The 18,461-nt window shown below is 39.0% G+C and overlaps 1 pseudogene; it reads right to left on the minus strand.

The window, feature by feature from the left end:
- Nucleotides 1–868: 868 nt before the first annotated feature.
- LOC100468898 lies at nt 869–3,291 on the minus strand (annotated as a pseudogene).
- Between the last annotated feature and the right edge of the window lie 15,170 nt (nt 3,292–18,461).

Genomic DNA, 18,461 nt, shown 5'->3' on the forward strand with positions numbered 1-18,461 from the left:
TTACAATGTAGAGGCTGGCCAGTCAGTCATAGTAAACACAGGAGTTCAGCAGCGCAGAAACAGAGCCCACACCCACAGAACTTCCTATTCAATTTTTAGGGCCTTGATCTTAAATAGAAACAAAACCAAAGAACTGAAAGCTTCTAAAATTAAAATGAGAAAAGAATCAAAACAAATTCAGAGAGCAAAAAAAAACCCCACTGTAATTAATATCCTTGGAGAGATAAGAGAAGTATTGAATGCATGGAACAAAACCAAAATGCTTAAAAAGAAACATTCACGGAACAAGAAATAGATATTAGAGCATAAAAAGATAATCGCCTGAATAAAAATTCAACAAAAGAATTGGAAGATCAAAAATACAAAGAGATAACCAATAGGAGGGAAAAGATGAAAGAAAAATAATTAAGCAAAGAGGCCCAACATCTGACTAACAGGAGTTCCAGAGAGAAAACCAGAAAATTCCCACCTCTGAAGGATGTAGGTCTCCCATTTTGAAAAGATCCATCATCAGGTGCCTGAAGCTATACAGGAAAAAGTGGAGGAATAAAGAGGAGACCCTCCAGAGTAAAAGGGGGGTACACATAAAATATCATGAATAAAAATTGTTTCGCCTTCTAAAAGCAACATAGAATGCTAGCGGACAGCAGTAATGAATTTCAAAGTTTTTTAAAGATTAATTTATTTATTTTAGAGAAAGAAAGAACACATGCTCAAGTGGGGAGAGGGGCAGAGGGCAAGAATTTTCAAGCAGACTCCCCGCGTTGTGCAGAGCCCCACTTGGGACTTGATCTCACAACCCTGAGATCATGATCTGAGCCAAACCCAAGAGTCGGATCCTTTTTTTTTTTTTTTTCTATGTCTGATCTTATTTATTTGTCACTCTTAAAAAGTCTCCTTTTTGACTGGACTCAGGCTTAGAGGTAGAAACTCTGAGAGGACAGCCTCTGTCTCTTGGCAATCTGTTCCTGGCATTTTCCTCTGGCCTCCCTCATGCTCTTGACCAAAAGTTTAGCATATTCTGCAGCCTCTTACTTATTTTTCTTAGTGCGCCGTTTCTTCAAAGCAATACGCTGACGTTTGTGTTGGAGGACACCGGGAGTAACAAGATGTTGAATCTTGGGCACTTTGGTTCTAGGTTTCTGACCTTCTTTGTTTAGGGACTTTCTCACGACATACTTGTGGACATCATCTTCTTTAGAGAGATTGAATATTTGTGGATTCTGCGGCTCTTTGGGGCCCCAGGCGCCAGGCACTGTAGTATCATTGAGTCCAGGAATATCCTTCTCCCCTTTTTTTACAATGACAAAGTTAAGAACACTGCGATTGGCATCCAGAATGCAACCCCAAACAGATTTGTGCTTTTTCTCTCCAGTCCTCCTTGGTCTATAGCAGGAATGCCCTTTACCCAGCAGCAGGCGGACATGGCCATGGGTCAAGACAACCTGCTTCACGACGAAACCTTGCTTGTCATTGCCACCACTGACTCGAACCACATAACCCTCCCATTCTTCACCCAGAGCATCAGCAGCAACTTCTGTGGCCATACGCTTCTCATGAAAGGTACGAAGTTTGCGTTCATCATCCACGTCAATGAGTTTCTGGCAGCCAGTGGCTGGGAAGGAGAGTTCAGCTTCATCCTAAGCAGCTTACTGCCTCCAAGGCACCACGAAAAAGCCAAGAGTCAGATGCTTAACCCACTGAGCCACCCAGGCGTCTCTCAGATTTTTAACGTGTATGGTATCTAATATAGTAGTCTCCATCCAAACACTGTCACCCATATATAATATTAAAAGTGACACAAGGACTTTAAGAAATGCTGTGTCTCAAAAAAATTCATCTCTCGTATTCTGTTTCCTCAGAAGCTGATGGTAGATTCCATCTGTAACCAGGGGTAAACCAAGAAGGTGGAAGATCCATCATCAGGAAACCGATCCAGAATGTAGAGATCAAAGATGGAGAGGAGCAAAAGGAATTCTCCAAAGACTGCAGAGTATCCAAGACAACAGCTGCACAGAAGCCTGCTCACAGTGCAGAGCCATTTCAGACTGGACAGAAGGCCCAGGAGAGAAGTTTCCAGTGGAAATAAAGATGAAGAAGAAATAGATTAACAGAGTTAATGAGGAAATATTTTACATAGCTACTAGAAGGTATATGATGACTTAGCTATCATTTCAAGATAAACTAAGAAAACAGGAAGAAAAAAGTTATTAATTCTGGGGGAATTAATTCTATAGGAATGCAGTATAAATACAGCATGCTACTTGGCTCAACAATGGATCGTGTTTGCATTAGTCATGCTAATGATAACACTGTGGCTTTACCGCCAAATGGTGAGAGAGTTGGATAATGTTTAAAGTTAAAAACCAGGGGCACCTGGGTGGCTCAGTCAGTTAAGCATCTGCCTTTGGCTCCAGTCATGATCCCAGGATCCTGGGATCAAGCCCCGCGTCAGGCTCTCCGCTCCCCTAGGAGCCTGCTTCTCCCTCTCCCTCTGTCTCTCCCCTTGCTTCTGCTCACTTGCTCCCTCTCTGTCAAATAAATAAAATCTTAAAAAAATAATAAAGTTAATAATCAAAATCAAGCAATATTGTATACTATTTAGATAGAAAGATTCAAGTACTAGAAGAGCTAAGAAAGGTGGCATTTCTTGTCTCCAAAGGAAGATCTCTGTGGTGAATAAGCTCGTGGTTACAGGGAAGGAGGACAGACACTCTTATAAGCTTTTCAGCAATAGTTTACTTTGAAAATATAGAATCAAATTAAAATTAAATTTTTAAAAAGCTAATGACCCCACTAAAACAAACGAATAAAAACTGATTTCGAAACACGCAGTCAAGACGCAGACTGTGAGCCTCACCAAGATACAGATGCTCCGGGAAGCAGAGCTTGAAACAGCCCATTGGCTCTTCCTTCATTTATCTGGGATTTGTCCTTGTTGTTCTGCATGCACCATGTCACGGAAGGCCAGGTAGGGAATGCAATAGAAAATGTTCCTGCCCTCATGCAACGTGTATCTCGTCTAGAAGAGATTAGATATAAAACATCAGTTCTAATTCAAGGAGGGAAAGGAAGAGAGGGAGAGAGAGTTCCTTGAAGGAATCCAAGGGATTGATGGAACAAATGAGCTTGGGTGCGAAACACTTTTAAGATCCAAATAATCCCTGCATGTTGAGCACGTTTTAAAAATGAGTTGTATAGAAATATCCAAGTTTTTGGAGAAAGGTTGTATGTGTTTAAAATTACCATATCAATTCCATGGTAACTGCACTGGAGAACAAAAGAACGCATGCTCCTGTTTCTGAAAAATTGGACGTGAAGTTCAAACACTTTTATGTCAAACCCTGCGAGACAACTTCTCCCTAACCTTAGTCCTAACCGTAATCGAATTCTCTTTTGGGAGAAAAGAGAGAACCACCAAAAGTACTCATGTGTCAATCTAGGAAGGTTGTTATTTTTTAAAACCTACGCCAAAGTTGTATTTAATCCTGTATCCTTATTATATTAACAAAATGAATTGAAAAATGCTGTGCACTCCCATAGACGACTGCTGTTGTCAGAGCACGTCTGTTCCCAAGCTCTCGGTCTGCTGAAAGCATCTGAGCCTTAATCAACAATAGTGTCTTCCATTACCTTTCACTTGCTTACACAGTGCAACAATGATGGTCTGGAAAGACTGTTACTGCAAAATTCTCATTTCACTTTTTATTCATTTATTGAACAGTTATGGACTACTGCATTGCATCAGGCACTGTTTACAGACTGGAGACACATGGCAGCCAGTACAAAGCGCACGTTCAAAGAGGAGGAAACAAAGAATCCACAAATCAGTAAGTGAATATCCTCAAAATCTTCAAACAGAGATAATTGCTATAAATAAGATACAACACAGAGAATGAAGGTGCTCATTTAAATGCAGTGGATTAATAACATACTCAGAGCAGTGGGTAACCCATAGCCTCCCTTGGCCTGGTAACGTGTCTGATAGGTTCCTTGCCCTTGGCCAGAGAATTTCCTTTTTTTTTTTTTCTTTTTATAATCACCTAGGAAGCAGTTTGACAAATTATCATTTTATCCCCATGGTCCAACATAGAAAGCATTTCTTGGCCTCTTCTCTGGACTTTCTCCTCTGAGAATTTGAACTGCTGACTCGCAATTTGCTTTCACCTAGACCTTATTTTTCCACATGCTTTACCTAGACAGCAACCTCCTGATTTTTGACCCAGCTCACATGTGATACGATTCTTGCAAAATCCCTTTTGGAACTCAGTTCCTTTTGGACCTGGAATTGTATTTCTGCAAGGAACTGCACTCTGAATGGGAGTCTGATAGTTTTCTCACTGCAGAGTGGATGAGAGGGTGTCTTTGTTTTTGTTTTTTGACTACTTCCTTTTGCTGGTTCAGAACACTCTGAAACTTCCCATGTGGTATTCGGCCCTTTCTAGCGTACAGGATGATAGGACCTCAAGGTTTCTTGGACTTCTAACCCTCAAGGGACTTGAAGGCATTTGAAAATCCATTTTACTAGCAAAATGAATTTTATTTTATTCTTGTGGGTTTTCTAATATGGATGCTAGATTTAATTAAAAGTGAAGAAATCCTAAAAATGAGCTGTGCCACTTAATTTTGTTTTTATACAATTACTATAACCTAAGAAATAGCTGGTTTCTGACATGTGAGAAAATGAGACTGCAGTGTAAATAATTTTCTACATAAAAGATGCTAAATGAGAAAGGCAATTCTGAGCTTTACAAGCTACCTACACAAACACGGCCCGCCACAAATGCTCAGGCAGTGGCTAAGTACCGCTTCCAGACATGTTGTCCGCTAATGGGCTTCCTAACTCCGAATTCTCTGTGGTTTCACAAGGAACATAGTCATGATCTCATTTAGGTCTCCCTGTTGTGTCTTTGCCACAAAGTATAATCTTTTCCTGTCTGGGGTTCTTTTCAAAATGCAAGCCGCTACACGCTTTCTTTTTACAAGTTGGATCCCAGGTCTGAAATGTTATCTCCTGCTGTGCTGAACATCTGTTCAGAGCCTTCCTACTTATTTTTCTTTCCCCACTTGCTTTCCCACTGGTTGTTTCCCACACCAAAATTATTTGACAAAATGGGGTTAGCAACATTAGTTTGCATACTTCCCTGGACCCCGGTTCTTTTACATTTGATAATATCCCACAGCACAGAGAATAAGAGCATTCTTTTTTTTTTTTTAAGATTGATTTAATTTTTGGGGGGGGGGCAGAGGGAGCTGGGATCTCAAGCAGACTCCCTGCTGATCGTGAAGTCTGTTACGGGGCTCCATCTCACACCCCTGAGATCATGACCTGGGCCCAAATCAGGAGCCGGAAGCTTAACCCACTGAGCCACCCAGGCGTCGGAAAATAATAGCATTCTGTGCATATTACGATTCAACAATTTGTTGAGAGAAGACATGGAAGGGTGGATGCCTCATTTTTGTAACTCCCGTAAGTGATATTTAACAGAAGTGACCCTGCCTTTATTAAATAAAATGTTTGGACTCCAACACCTCAAGTATTTGTTGTTTAACAGAAGTGGGGCTTGAAAGGGCCTAGGTTAAGTCTGGTTATCCACAAGAATTAGATAAAAGGGAGCAAAAGAAGCAGGGAAACAAGATATTTTAAACAAAGATATGTAGAACAAAGATAAATTGGACTGACTTTACACCACAGGAATATACCAAAAGGGCTTTATTTAATTAATTTATTTATTTATTTTTAAAAAGATTTTATTTATTTATGTGACAGACAGCCAGAGAGAGAGGGAACACAGCAGGGGAGTGGGAGAGGAAGAAGCAGGCTCCCAGCGGAGGAGCCCGATGTGGGACTCGATGCCGGAGAGCCAGGATCGTGCCCTGAGCCGAAGGCAGATGCTTAACAACTGCGCTACCCAGGCGCCCCCAAAAAGGGCTTTAAGCCAAGTGATTCGAAGTACAAGAACAGGAAAGGATGAGAGGGGTCTTTTGAAAGCAAAATGAAACTAAAGCCATCAAAACATTGCTCAGTTTACGGTGAATCAGGTACATGGTCGTAGTCCAGGGAAAACCTAGAAATCATCGAAGGTATTATTAATCAGAAAGAGATAATCGTCTTTACAAAATGAAACTCCTTAAATAGAAAATGCTCACAATCGACATAATCTTCTCATCTGAGATATCAAAAATTCAAAGCAGCTATACCCTTCATAATATATAAAAGGAAGGGAGGCTTCTGACGGACCCCTTTGGTCCACATCTGTATCCCTATCTGCAAAGCGGGAGATAGAGAATCTTCCTCTATTTAAACTTTCCTTCACAATTCATGAACGTAAAACGTAGAACTAGGTTCGATGTAAGTATTATAGGGTAAACCAGATCAGTCTTTTATTCCTAATCTTTGCCTAAACATGTTTTAACAAATGCTCTTCATTTAAAAAAATATTTTTAGAATCAATTTACATACTAAATATCCAGATCTGACCATGAAGTGTCAAGCAGAAATTCTAAAGGCAATCCTGGGCACCCTTTCTTCATTACTTGACAATGGATATACTACATCGGGGTTCCACATTCACTCCAGCAGGAAAGGCTGCACTTTAAACCCCAATTTTCATGAGTGGATCCGCCCACTGAGCAGATGTCACAACTTTCCATCAGTTTTTGGGTCTCCAGGAGCTAAGCTATAACAGCTGGCAATTAACCTGCTAGTCACTGAGTCCAAAATGCTTAGTCCTCCACTTTAAGGGAAATTTGCATATATCAAAAACTTGCCAAAACATCACTAGTTATTCCAGCCATGGGCTTTGATGAATTTCCTACAGAGGCAACCCACAATACCTCCCCTCAGACCTGGGATAGGTGTCCCTGGATCCTATTCTAGAGCTCCTCCGACACAAAGAGAAGCTAGTGACAAGAATTTCAGGGTACATGGGACAGTTCCTGGCCATTGGGAGACAGAAGTCAATGGGTGAATATTTCCCTTTTTTTCCCCTTTGAGCAGATGATTCCCCAAGACATGTGTCATGTGGATTCTCAGGCCATTCCGTAGTATTGAGCAACTCATCAGCCACAGCAGTGGCTACCTGGCTAACTAAAGCTAATTCATCCTGGGTCATTTTTCCTTTCATATATTTCTCTGCTGGTCCCTTGTTCCTGCCCCCATGGATTCAGACTCTCAAATATTCTATTTAAACATAAGTATTTGGTGGGTGGAACTAGAAGTTTTTAAGCTAAGCAAAATAAGTCAGTCAGAGAAAGATAATTTTCATAGGCTCTCACTCATATGTCGAATTTAAGAAACAAAGCATAGGATCATAGGGGAAGAGAGGAAAAAATAAAACAAGATGAAATCAGAGAGGGAGACAAATCATGAAAGACTCTTAACTATAGGGAACAAACTGAGGGTTGCTGGAGAGGAGGAGGGTGGGGGGATGGGGTAAGTGGGTGACGGACATTAAGGAGGGCACGTGATGTAATGAGCACTGGGTATTATATAAGACTGATGAATCACTGACCTCTACCTCTGACACCAATAGTACATTATATGTTAATTAATTGAATTTAAATTTAAAAAATAAAATAGACATAATTATTTGATGTTTTCAGGAGAACCTGGGCTGAGGGGGCCCTTCTCTGTAAGAAGTGCTGTAGCAGAACATGAACTACCATGAGTCCGGCTGCACCGGGAGGCACCACGTGCTTCTCTGTGGATTGGGGAGAGGAGATGTACACCACTCCTTGTCGATCTTCGGCTTGTAAGTTTCCCAAGTAAACCCATTCTGTGTGTGGTTGTATCATTTGCCTTTACCCTCCTCACATCCTTACCACATGAACGGTTACAGAAAAACGCCAGGTAATCATTCTTGTGTTTTCCAAGGCTTTTAACAGAAGTCATATAGTTCTCCAGAAAGGTGTGCTGATAAAAACAGACAAGAGTGCATATGTGATTGTGTCTGTAGACTTGTCTTGGGGTTGGTTGGTATGAAAATGACTTAATTTCAACAATTAGTAAGTCGAACTGGTAAAGTGACTTGAAAGGGCACGTTCATCATGAAACCTTGAAACATCTAGAAGCCATGCATTACTACCTTTTGCATCTTTAGCACATCACACGTTTGTCGTTAACCGACCGAATGAGATAATAGAGACAGTCTATAGCACCATGTGAAACCCATGATAAGCCTTCATTAAATTTTGGTTTCCCTCCCCCACTACCACAGTAATTTACTTTTCCTTTCTCCAGCTCTGTGGAAATGAACTAAAAAATAGAACTTCCCAAAAATGACATACAGTTCAGGAGTTTCACACTTTTGGCAGTGCTATTAATGTCAGTGAGCTCCTCCAGAAACCTGTATTGATGTCATTTTAGTATTTGAAATGGTTCATTGGCAAACATAAACAACACCAATAGGTTGATTCTGTGTTTTGTTACCTGGATAATGGATGGAGAACTAGGTCCTAACTGATTTTCTTTGTTCTTTTGCTCTAGGGTCTTAAAATTCAGGGAGCACATCAGAAACCATGAAACTTGTAAGGTCCCTATGATAGTCTTATCATCTTTAAGGACTAGGAATGCCTTAGGCTGAAAATTCCTTAGAAACTGCCTGTCACTTCTTTCCTCCAACTTCTCACTCAACACTCAGAACTCTTTCTCTGCCAAAATCTGCCAAAAGCTGGAGATGAACCTGGGCTCTGAAGGTTTAAAACTTGATGGTGCATGGATTTATTTCCTCTTCGGCCTTTCCCTTCCTGGAACCTTTGTTTGCTCACACGTAGATGACCTTTTACCATTGTCATATGCATGTGGCTATGTGTGGTATTTCATTTTTGCTTGTAATAATGTTGATTTTCCCCTATGCCCTGTGGAATATACCGGACTATGGAGAAGTCTTCTTGTAATCTCTACTTAGAGCATCATTTCAAATCTAAGATAATATCGACTAGTTAATATCCTGCATTCCTTTACGATCAACTTAATATATTTCAAGCTTGATTAAAGGTCTTTAGGAAGCTCATTGGTCCTCCACTCTTACCCATGGAAAGAACATGACTTATCTCCTTCACTGTGCAAATTATTCTTTTATAATGACACCTGCTTTAGTTCCTTGACGGAAATAATGGGGCTATTTAAAATGATGTTATTAAGGGGTGCCTGGGTGGCTCAGTTGGTTAAGTGTCTGCCTTCAGTTCAGGTCATGATCCCAGGGTCCTGGGATCAAGACCCGCATTGGACTCCCTGCTAAGTGGGGAGTCTGCTTCTCCTTCTGTCCCTCCCCCTTGCTCATGCTCTCTCTCTCTCAAATAAATAAATAAAATCTTTAAAATAAATAAAATAAAATAAAATGATGCTATTCAGAATATGTTCAGTTCTGAAACTAAAATATTCACAGGGAGCAGATGGTAACCACACTTACCGTGATGAGCATTTTATAATATATACAATTGTCAAACCACTATGTTGTACACCTGAAACTAATACGACATTACATGCCTACTATACTTCAAGTGAAAAAAAAAAAATATTCACAGTGAGGTTTGGTTTCTGTTCCATAATAATGAACATTATTGCAACACAATACATAGCCAGAATGAAACCTCAGCATTGTGCGTACTCCCTAAAGCCATATTCTTTAGAAAGTCTTTGAAATACAACAGAATATTACTTTGAATAAATCAGCCTATTCTTACCAGTGTATATTAATATTAGCTGCTTGTTATATTTATATTTATTTTTCTGATGATATGTTTCACTATCTGTATTTCCCTGTGAATTATGTTATCTAAGGGAAGGAAATACACCTTACACATTTAAATATTTATAGCTTTGAGTGTATACCACAGCCTTTTAAATGAATTATTGATTTGATGAATTTGGTTTAGTCTCAGTGACACAACTTGGAATGTTAATTCAAAATGGAACAGTTTCCCAAACAGAATTTTTGGAAGATCATGTGTATCTCAAAAGTTGGATATAATCAACTTCATTAATTGTCGGATTACTATCCTTATTAATCAGTAGTTCATATATAAAATAACACCACGTACAAAAAGCACAGATTCTTCTATCTCAGCGTGTATTTCTCAAAATATAGCCTAGGAAGAGAATCATTTAGGGGTGATTGTTAAAAATCAGTGAAGATTACTTGGCCCCATTCCAGACATTGTGATCAGAATCCCTAGGGCTGGAAGCCAGGAATTTTCATTTTTAATAAGCTCCCTGGTTGGTTCTTCAAGATACTAAAGTTGAAGAACCACTCATCTAAAAGCTTACATAAAATAAGTTTAAAACTCTGCTTTGACGGTAGCAAGCTGTCACTTTGTTTCCACACTGAATCTGTTACGCTGAGGTATTTACAAGATGAGAATCAGCACTTTTTTTTTGCAGAGTAAGACTCCCCCTATTTGCTAAAGTAAATAATAGCAAAATTAAGAACGAGCTATAAATTGTACTAAATGCTGATATCTTGAAATCTCCAAAATGGAATAAATTAGTGACTATTGCACTTTAAATGGACATTAAGAGTGTTCCAAATTACCAAATGTTTTGCCATTTTGATAAATTGGTTTTAATTTTTTATCAGACTATATTTAAGTAGCAAGCTCTAGACAGTTCCATTAGGCATCCTCAATGGCATTTATTTTCCTTAATGTATAGATTGTATAAACTCAAGATAGTTTAGAAAGCCTGATGCCCTACTCCAATGCACTGCTAGGCATAGTGCCCCCGGGTTTGGGGCTATGTTCACACTATGAACCCTCGGAAAAAAATATGAAAGTGCAAGGTAAGCGTAAGGTAGAACATCATTATTCTTTGATTTGATTTTGCAAACATTCCTCACAAATACAAAGAAAAAAATAAAAATTGCACCTGGTTAAAACAAAACTATTTGATAAGGTAGGCAAAGACATTTCTTCCACTTTATGTGAAAGGAAAGGGCAGAGAACGTATAATAAAGGCAGTCGCGTCCTGAGAATCTAAAGAGAAGCATAATTTACTCCCTGGCACCATGAGATAGACTCTCCCTGCATGTGGTTCATTGCCAGTAAAGGACATGCCTGGAACCTCTGGCCAAGAAAAATTACAGGCATTTGCTCTTACTTTAAAATATTCATGTTTCAGCTACAACACCACACATTTTCAATTGACAGCTATGGAAAAAAAAAACAACAACTTTTTTTCCTCCCTTTCCTGGCATAAGAACCCTACATAATTAACTCATTTAACAACGATAGTTTCCGTTACAAATATGGATTTAGAGCACTCAGTACCTTGAAATCAACGTATTACATGAGTTTATCGTCTTTTTTTCAGCCCACATGTGAAGATTTTTTTATCTATTTGAGAGAGAGAGAGAGAGTGAGTGAGCTGGGGGAAGGGGAGAGGAAGAGGGAGAAATCTCAAGCAGACTCATCACCCATGAGGGGCTCAATTTCAGGACCCTGAGATCATGACCTGAGCCGAAATCAGGAGTCAGAGGCTTAACCGACTGAGCCACCCAGTTGCCTCATTTTATCCACATTTGGAGAGTGAATTTACCCATTTAGATCTGATTGATGCAAATTAATGCATTTTGATTGAAAACTGAAATCTGATGTGGCACTGGTGGCACTGGTGGAAGGAACAGCCCATCCAGGCTCACTCCCTGCGAAGCTGAAAATCAAAAATGCACAAAAGCCAGTGGTCAGAACTTTGAAAGCTTAAGAGACTTGAAGAACAAACCTGCTGACAATGAGATCCTAAAAACAAAGAATGTCATCTGGATGCCAAATAAAGATGACAATATAGAATTTATACACACCTAAGCAAAAACCATGCTTGAATTTGTTCTTCTTTCATTTTTCTTCCTATTGAGAGGAATTTCCTTCCTCTTTTGCATAAAAACTGGAATAGTTTTAATTTCACAAGAGCCAGATTTAATGCACCTCTGAGACTCAGCAGTAAGGAAGAAAAGGAAAAAGTTATGTGATGTGTGTTTTCTGTTAGGGAACTAGTTCATCACTATTGATACCAGGTGCTTTGGGTATCAAGACTCAAAAAGCAAAAGTCACCGTTTGCTGCATGAACTATATATTTGCAGAGCGGGCCTCTAACTCGCCACATTGTCTCTGAAGTAGGCATATAAGGATACTATTCCATTATCTTTTTTAGTAGAGCTCTCCGTCTCGTTCTCCAAATTTATTTCCTTTATCCCCAGCTTCAGGTCAATCACCTGAGACCTTTTAGCTACCGTCCCTCCCCGCTACCACCCAACCTCACCATATAAAACCACCAACAGCCAGATATACAACCATTTTTTTTAATATCTCAGAAGCCAGTACAGCACCTTCTGTATGGCAGGTGCTTGCCATTAGCAGGTTAAATTGGGTATTAAGGAGGGCACGTATTGCATGGAGGGCTGGGTGTTATACTCAAGCAATGAATCATGGAACACTACATCAAAAGCTAATGATGTACTGTATGGTGACTAACATAACATGATAATAAAAAAATTGAAATTATGTATCTCCTTTCTACAGAAATCTGCCACGTTTAAATGATTGGAATTTGACAATCCACTCTACCCATAGAACAGATCCTTTGTCAGCCTAGTTTGTAATGTTCTATTAGACCCTTAATAAAACTTGTATTTATTATGGATGTTTTTGTCACTCAATGATACTTAATGGGGTGCTCCCTTGTCAAAAACACGAGGTATGACCATTCAGGAAATGTTGCATTTGTTTTCTGAATTTACATGGTTATTACTTCCTTTCAATAAAGTACACAAGCTTTAAATTCAAAACATGGAGTTGGTCTCTTAGAGTAAAGAACTCAGTAATAATAATCAACTTAGCATTGGGATGGAACTGGAAAGTTTTCAAGGCTTCACGTGGATTACTTTCTCTCGTGCTCCTAATGGCCACTTATAATATATACAACACCAGCATCATCTCCGTTTAAAGAGGAAATCAAATATTCTAGTGGACTACAGCAAAACTGTCCACTAATTTATCTGTGCAAAGAAAGGGAAATTAACACTTTAAAAATTATTATCTGAATTTACCTCTATTTTTTTTATGTGACACTCCATTCTTCACAAGAACGGTCTGTTTTGTTTTGTTTTTTTTAAGAGAGGAGGTCTCTACCTCAAACATTCAGAAAGGGTGGGGTTAGTCTATGTGTGTAGTTTTTTTCTTCATTACTTGCAAATAATTGGGCTATATTAATTTTTGAATGCAGGCAGAGTAATATGAAACTCTTACTGAAAGATTTCTGGTTGTGGTTAGCCCATGCTTTCTCCTATGGAAGATCACAAACACTGGGAATCAAGGACAAATTTTCTAAGGGAGGAGGGGGACAGGTAATGAGTTCTGTGATGTTTTTATTTTGTTTTTTTCCAAGTTTTTATTTGAATTTCAGTTAGTTAACATACAGTATGATATTAGTTTCAGGTGTAGAATTTAGTGATTCATCACTTACGGACAACACCCGATGTTCATCCCAAGCGCCTTTCTTTTTTTTTTTTTTTTTAAAGATTTTATTTATTTATTTGACAGAGATAGAGACAGCCAGCGAGAGAGGGAACACAAGCAGGGGGAGTGGGAGAGGAAGAAGCAGGCTCATAGCAGAGGAGCCTGATGTGGGGCTCGATCCCACAATGCCGGATCACGCCCTGAGCCAAAGGCAGATGCTTAACCACTGTGCCACCCAGGCGCCCCCCAAGCGCCTTTCTTAATCCCCATCACCCATTTAACCCTTCCCCCTGCCCACCTCTTCTCCAGCAACCCCTAGTTTGTTCTCTATAGTTAAGAGTGTCTCTTGGTTTGCTTCTCTTTTTCCCTCATGTTCATTTGTTCTGTTTCTTAGATTCCACATATGAGTGAAATCATATGGTATTTGTCTCTCTGATGGACTTATTTTGCTTAGTATGATATTATCTAGCTCCATCCACATAGTTGCAAATGGCAAGATTTCATTTTTTTATGGCTGAGTACTATCACACTTTACATCTGTCTATCTATACCATACACACCACGTCTTCTATATGCATTCATCAGTTGATGGACATTTGAGCTCTTTTCACTCTGGAAAACAGTATGGAGTTTCCTCAAAAAGTTGAAAATAGGACTACCCTACGATCCAGCAATTTAGCCAACGACACAAAAACACTGACTTGAAGGGATACATGCACCCTGGTGTTTATAGCAACATTATCAACAATAGCCAAATTATGAAGTTTTTAATTTCAGATTTTCATTTCAAAGGTTTTTTAAAGATTTAATCTATTTAAAAGAGAGAGACAGCACAAGCAGTGGGGAGGGACAAAGGGAGAGGGAGAAGCAGACTCCCTGCTGAGCAGGGAACTCGAGGACGACGACGTGGGGCTTCACCCCAGGACCCAGAGATCATGACCTGAAGCTGAAGGCAGACACTTAACCAACTGAGCCACCCAGGTGCCCCTCAACGATTATCTTTCAAAATCATTTTATGGGTTATAAACACATGTAACTCCTTCTTTGAAGGAAGAATTTACAATTTAAAGCTTCTGTTTTAGTCAGATCAGCTGCCATAACAAAATACCATAAACCTGGTGTCTTAAACAACAGAAACTATTTTCTCACAGTTCTAGAAGCTAGAGGTCCAAGAATAAGATGCCGGCCTATTGGATTTCTTTACTTGCACATGACCACATTCTCCCCATCTTCCCTTGGCCTTTTCCCAGTGCATATACGCAGAACGAAGAGAGCTCTCTGGTATTTCTTCTTATAAGGATCCTAATCCTATCAGAGGAGGGCCCACCCTTATGACCACATTTAGCCTTATTTATTTCCTTGAAGGCCCCATCTCCAAGCACACTGGGGGTGGGAGCTTCAATATATGAATTTGGTGGAGGACATAAACATTCGGTCCATATCTGCTTCTCAGAATGTGACTTTAGGTTTGAAAGTCATTGTTTTTCAAAATGAGGAGTTTCACACAATTTTTTCCTCAAATAAGCTTTTGTATATTATTTAAATGTGATAAAAATTGGATTATTACACTGACGCTCTCAAGCTATGAACTCTAGCATGGTAGCTAAGAGTATATGTACTGAAAGTCTGCCTATCTGATTTTAAATCCTAACTCCATCCCTTCCCAAGTGTTGTGGGCAATTTACCGAATTATCTCAGCTCAGTTTTCTCATCTATAAAATAAAAATAATAGAAATAATCTATATTAAGGTCATCGTAAGAATTAAATGAAATCAACCTCAAAAGGATTTAGCAAAGTAACTTGGTATATCATAAGCACATAATGCTTATTAACCATTATTTTTATCAAAATGATGCTAACATTTACTCTAAAAGCACAGCATCAGGTTTGCAGGACACATGCATGGTCACCTTGATTGGCTAAAATTTCATTTTTACTTTCCCTAACTCACAAGTTCACTCTCCATCGATTTGCGATTGAAAACTATTCTCCATCAATTCCATTTATAGGCTGGTTCTATTAAATAATGACTCCTCTTGGTAGATGAACTTATTCCTTATCTATATAATACATTATGTCCTAAATATTCTGTCCTTTTGATAGCTGACTTTTCAAATATATCCACATCAAGGATGATTGGACGTATTCCCAAGAACTTAGGGAATGACTTGAAAATCTCCCAGTCTATGACTAAGTAGCAAAAGTAGGCTGTGACACATGAACACCCCCTGGCTTCGGCATCCTGTGAAGTAGCATTGCCATTCAGGGGTCTTAGAGCACCACTGTAGGCATTCAGTAATAACACTCCAACACTAGTTACTGTAAAAGGTCACTCAGCTGGGGCACCTGGGTGGCTTAGTTGGTTAAGTATCTGACTCTTGATCTCAGCTCAGGTCTTGATCTCAGGGGCTTGAGTTCAAGCCTTGTATTAGGCTCCATGCTGGGTGTGGGGCCTACTGAAAGAAAGAAAGAAAGAAAGAAAGAAAGAAAGAAAGAAAGAAAGAAAAGAAAGAAAGAGAGAAAGAGAGAAAGAGAGAGAAAGAAAGAAAGAAAGAAAGAAAAGAAAGAAAGAAAGAGAGAAAGAGAGAAAGAGAGAAAGAGAGAAAGAAGAAAGAAAGAAAGAAAGAAAGAAAGAAAGAAAGAAAGAAAGAAAGAAAAGAAAGAAAGAAAGAAAGAAAAGATTTCTGAGCATGTTTTCCCAGTTAAAGGTTGAGAACGATTTTGTATAGTAACGATACTTTAGTCTAAATGTTTTAATCAGTGCTTTGTTTAGCCTGTGGATATTAAGAATATTCTTAGCATATGATACTCTTAGCAAATCAAGGGCATCTGTAATACAATTTTTTGACTTTTGAGTACCCTTTCCCTAAACATAGAAATACCCATCTACTATCTATCAACTCGTCTAAGAGTTTCCTTCTTCTGTCCCCCTATCTACCTCCATTCGAAGAAGACAAATGGATCCAATCTGATAGAATAGCTTTTTGACGTAGTTGGATAAAAGAGCCCAGTGGATGTATGGGATCTATTATGCAATTGTTTAGCCAGTGTTGAATTTTATTTTCTCTCCAAGATGCTGTTATTGCCTAGGAGATGGATTGGTGATTTCTCCTTTATGGACTACATACCTAACATTCATAATCTTTTTTTTTTCCTAACACTGTCTCCAATTTCCATGTCAAAATCTTATAGGAAATGCTGTCAAATAATTTCTCCTCTGGCAAAGCTTCCCATACATGCTTGGTTCATTGCAGCCTAGCATGCAAGTGTACAGTGAGGTTTGCACCCCGAGTGTCTATTGGGTGAAAGAACATGACCTGGAGATCATGGAGCATGGAGGGACTAAGGACATCCATCATTAACCTTCTCTTGCATTTCTCTTCATGAATCTTCCCCCTGCTGTCCTTGTCTATTGGCCCCTCTCCCTTGTTTCTTAATATCTCCCCAATCTTTCTAGTATTCTGCTTTGTAGACATTGCTGAATGCCAGAGACCTGAGTTCCAGTTTCCTCTACATTCCTTATTGGCATATGATCCTAGGTAAATTATTCAACATTATTAGAGCTTGGCTGTCTCATCCATGAAAGGAGAATACTTTATTTGCCTAAAAAATAGCACCAAATAATTTGTTGGTTTCTCTTTGATCTAACATATTTCAGTTATCTGTTTCCACATAAGGATTCTCTACCTTCGGGTATCTTTGCTCTCATGGGTTTAGGTCTTTATTTGCATCATGTTCATGATTCTCCAAATCATCTACTGATCTCATCTTCAACAAAATCTCATTGAAAACCTATATACCAAGATTAGGTATTCACAAATATATTAGAAATCATTTCTTCCTCCAGAGGAGCATGCACTCTACTTGAAGGTAAACTGAAAACATTTTTAAAAAGTATAAATATCAGTATAAAGTGACATCTGATTTGTCCCAATTAGTGATGTAACATGTAATGCCTTAAGACTTCGGAGGGCTAGGCTGGTAATAAAAGACTTCCAGAGGCAGTGGGATATGAGCTAGACATACAAGATGTGGAATGACCTAGAGAGATGGACAGACTATAAATGCATGCCTGGCTGCTGGGCAAACAGTCACAACAAAGGTCAGAAGCAGAAAGGTAGTTCTTTGCTAGTTTGACTAGAATGTCATGGTTACAAGGAAAGTGTTACAGATACAGATTTAACAGGTTAGACCTGAGCTGTCCACTATAGTAGCTCCTGGCCCCATATAGCTATATAAATTTAAATTTTTAATTAATTTAATTTAATCTAAAATGTACTTCTTTGATCACACTAGCCACATTAAATTGCTCAGTACTATATGTGACAAGTGGCTACCATATTGGACAGTGCAGATAAAGACTGTTTATTTCCCCACAGAAAGTTCTGTTGGACAGTGCCATATCAGACTTTTAGAATACCTGAGCTTTTATTTGTACACAGACAACTTTTCTTCCCAATGAGGGAGTTATATCTGTAAGACTAAGGAATTTTCAAATTGCTTTTAAAGACCCTAAATCCATATTTGTAAGATTTCTTTTTGCGGATGTCTGTCTTACAAATACCCTCCCTTTGGAATTCTCTTTCTCCCTGTTCCCCAAAAGAGTGGGTCAAGGATATGCTTGCTTTATAGGACCTTTTGCATTTGTTCTATTGTTTTGGGGTATAGGAACAGATACCTGGCCCCTGGCCAATCCCACTGACTATTCTAGGGATTTGGCCTGGGGACACTTAGTCATGTGACATTTGTTGGGGCTCTCAATGTGGGATTTCGCAAACCTTAAATTAAGGTAGTCCATCACTTCCCAATTTGTACAGAGATAAAAAAAGGAGGACAGTAAATAGAACTACTTTTTAAACTCAGCCCCGGTATCCCTGATCCAGGGATAGAATTCAGGGAGCTCATGAACTTGGAAGGGAAAAAAAAAAAATTACATTGGTTTTCACAGCTTCTAACTATATTATGAATTTAGGCAAATTATTAAATAAGTACATAAATATTAAAATCT

The sequence above is a fragment of the Ailuropoda melanoleuca genome, chromosome 1 (genome assembly GCF_002007445.2).
Source record: "Ailuropoda melanoleuca isolate Jingjing chromosome 1, ASM200744v2, whole genome shotgun sequence".
In the NCBI taxonomy this organism is placed as follows: domain Eukaryota; kingdom Metazoa; phylum Chordata; class Mammalia; order Carnivora; family Ursidae; genus Ailuropoda; species Ailuropoda melanoleuca.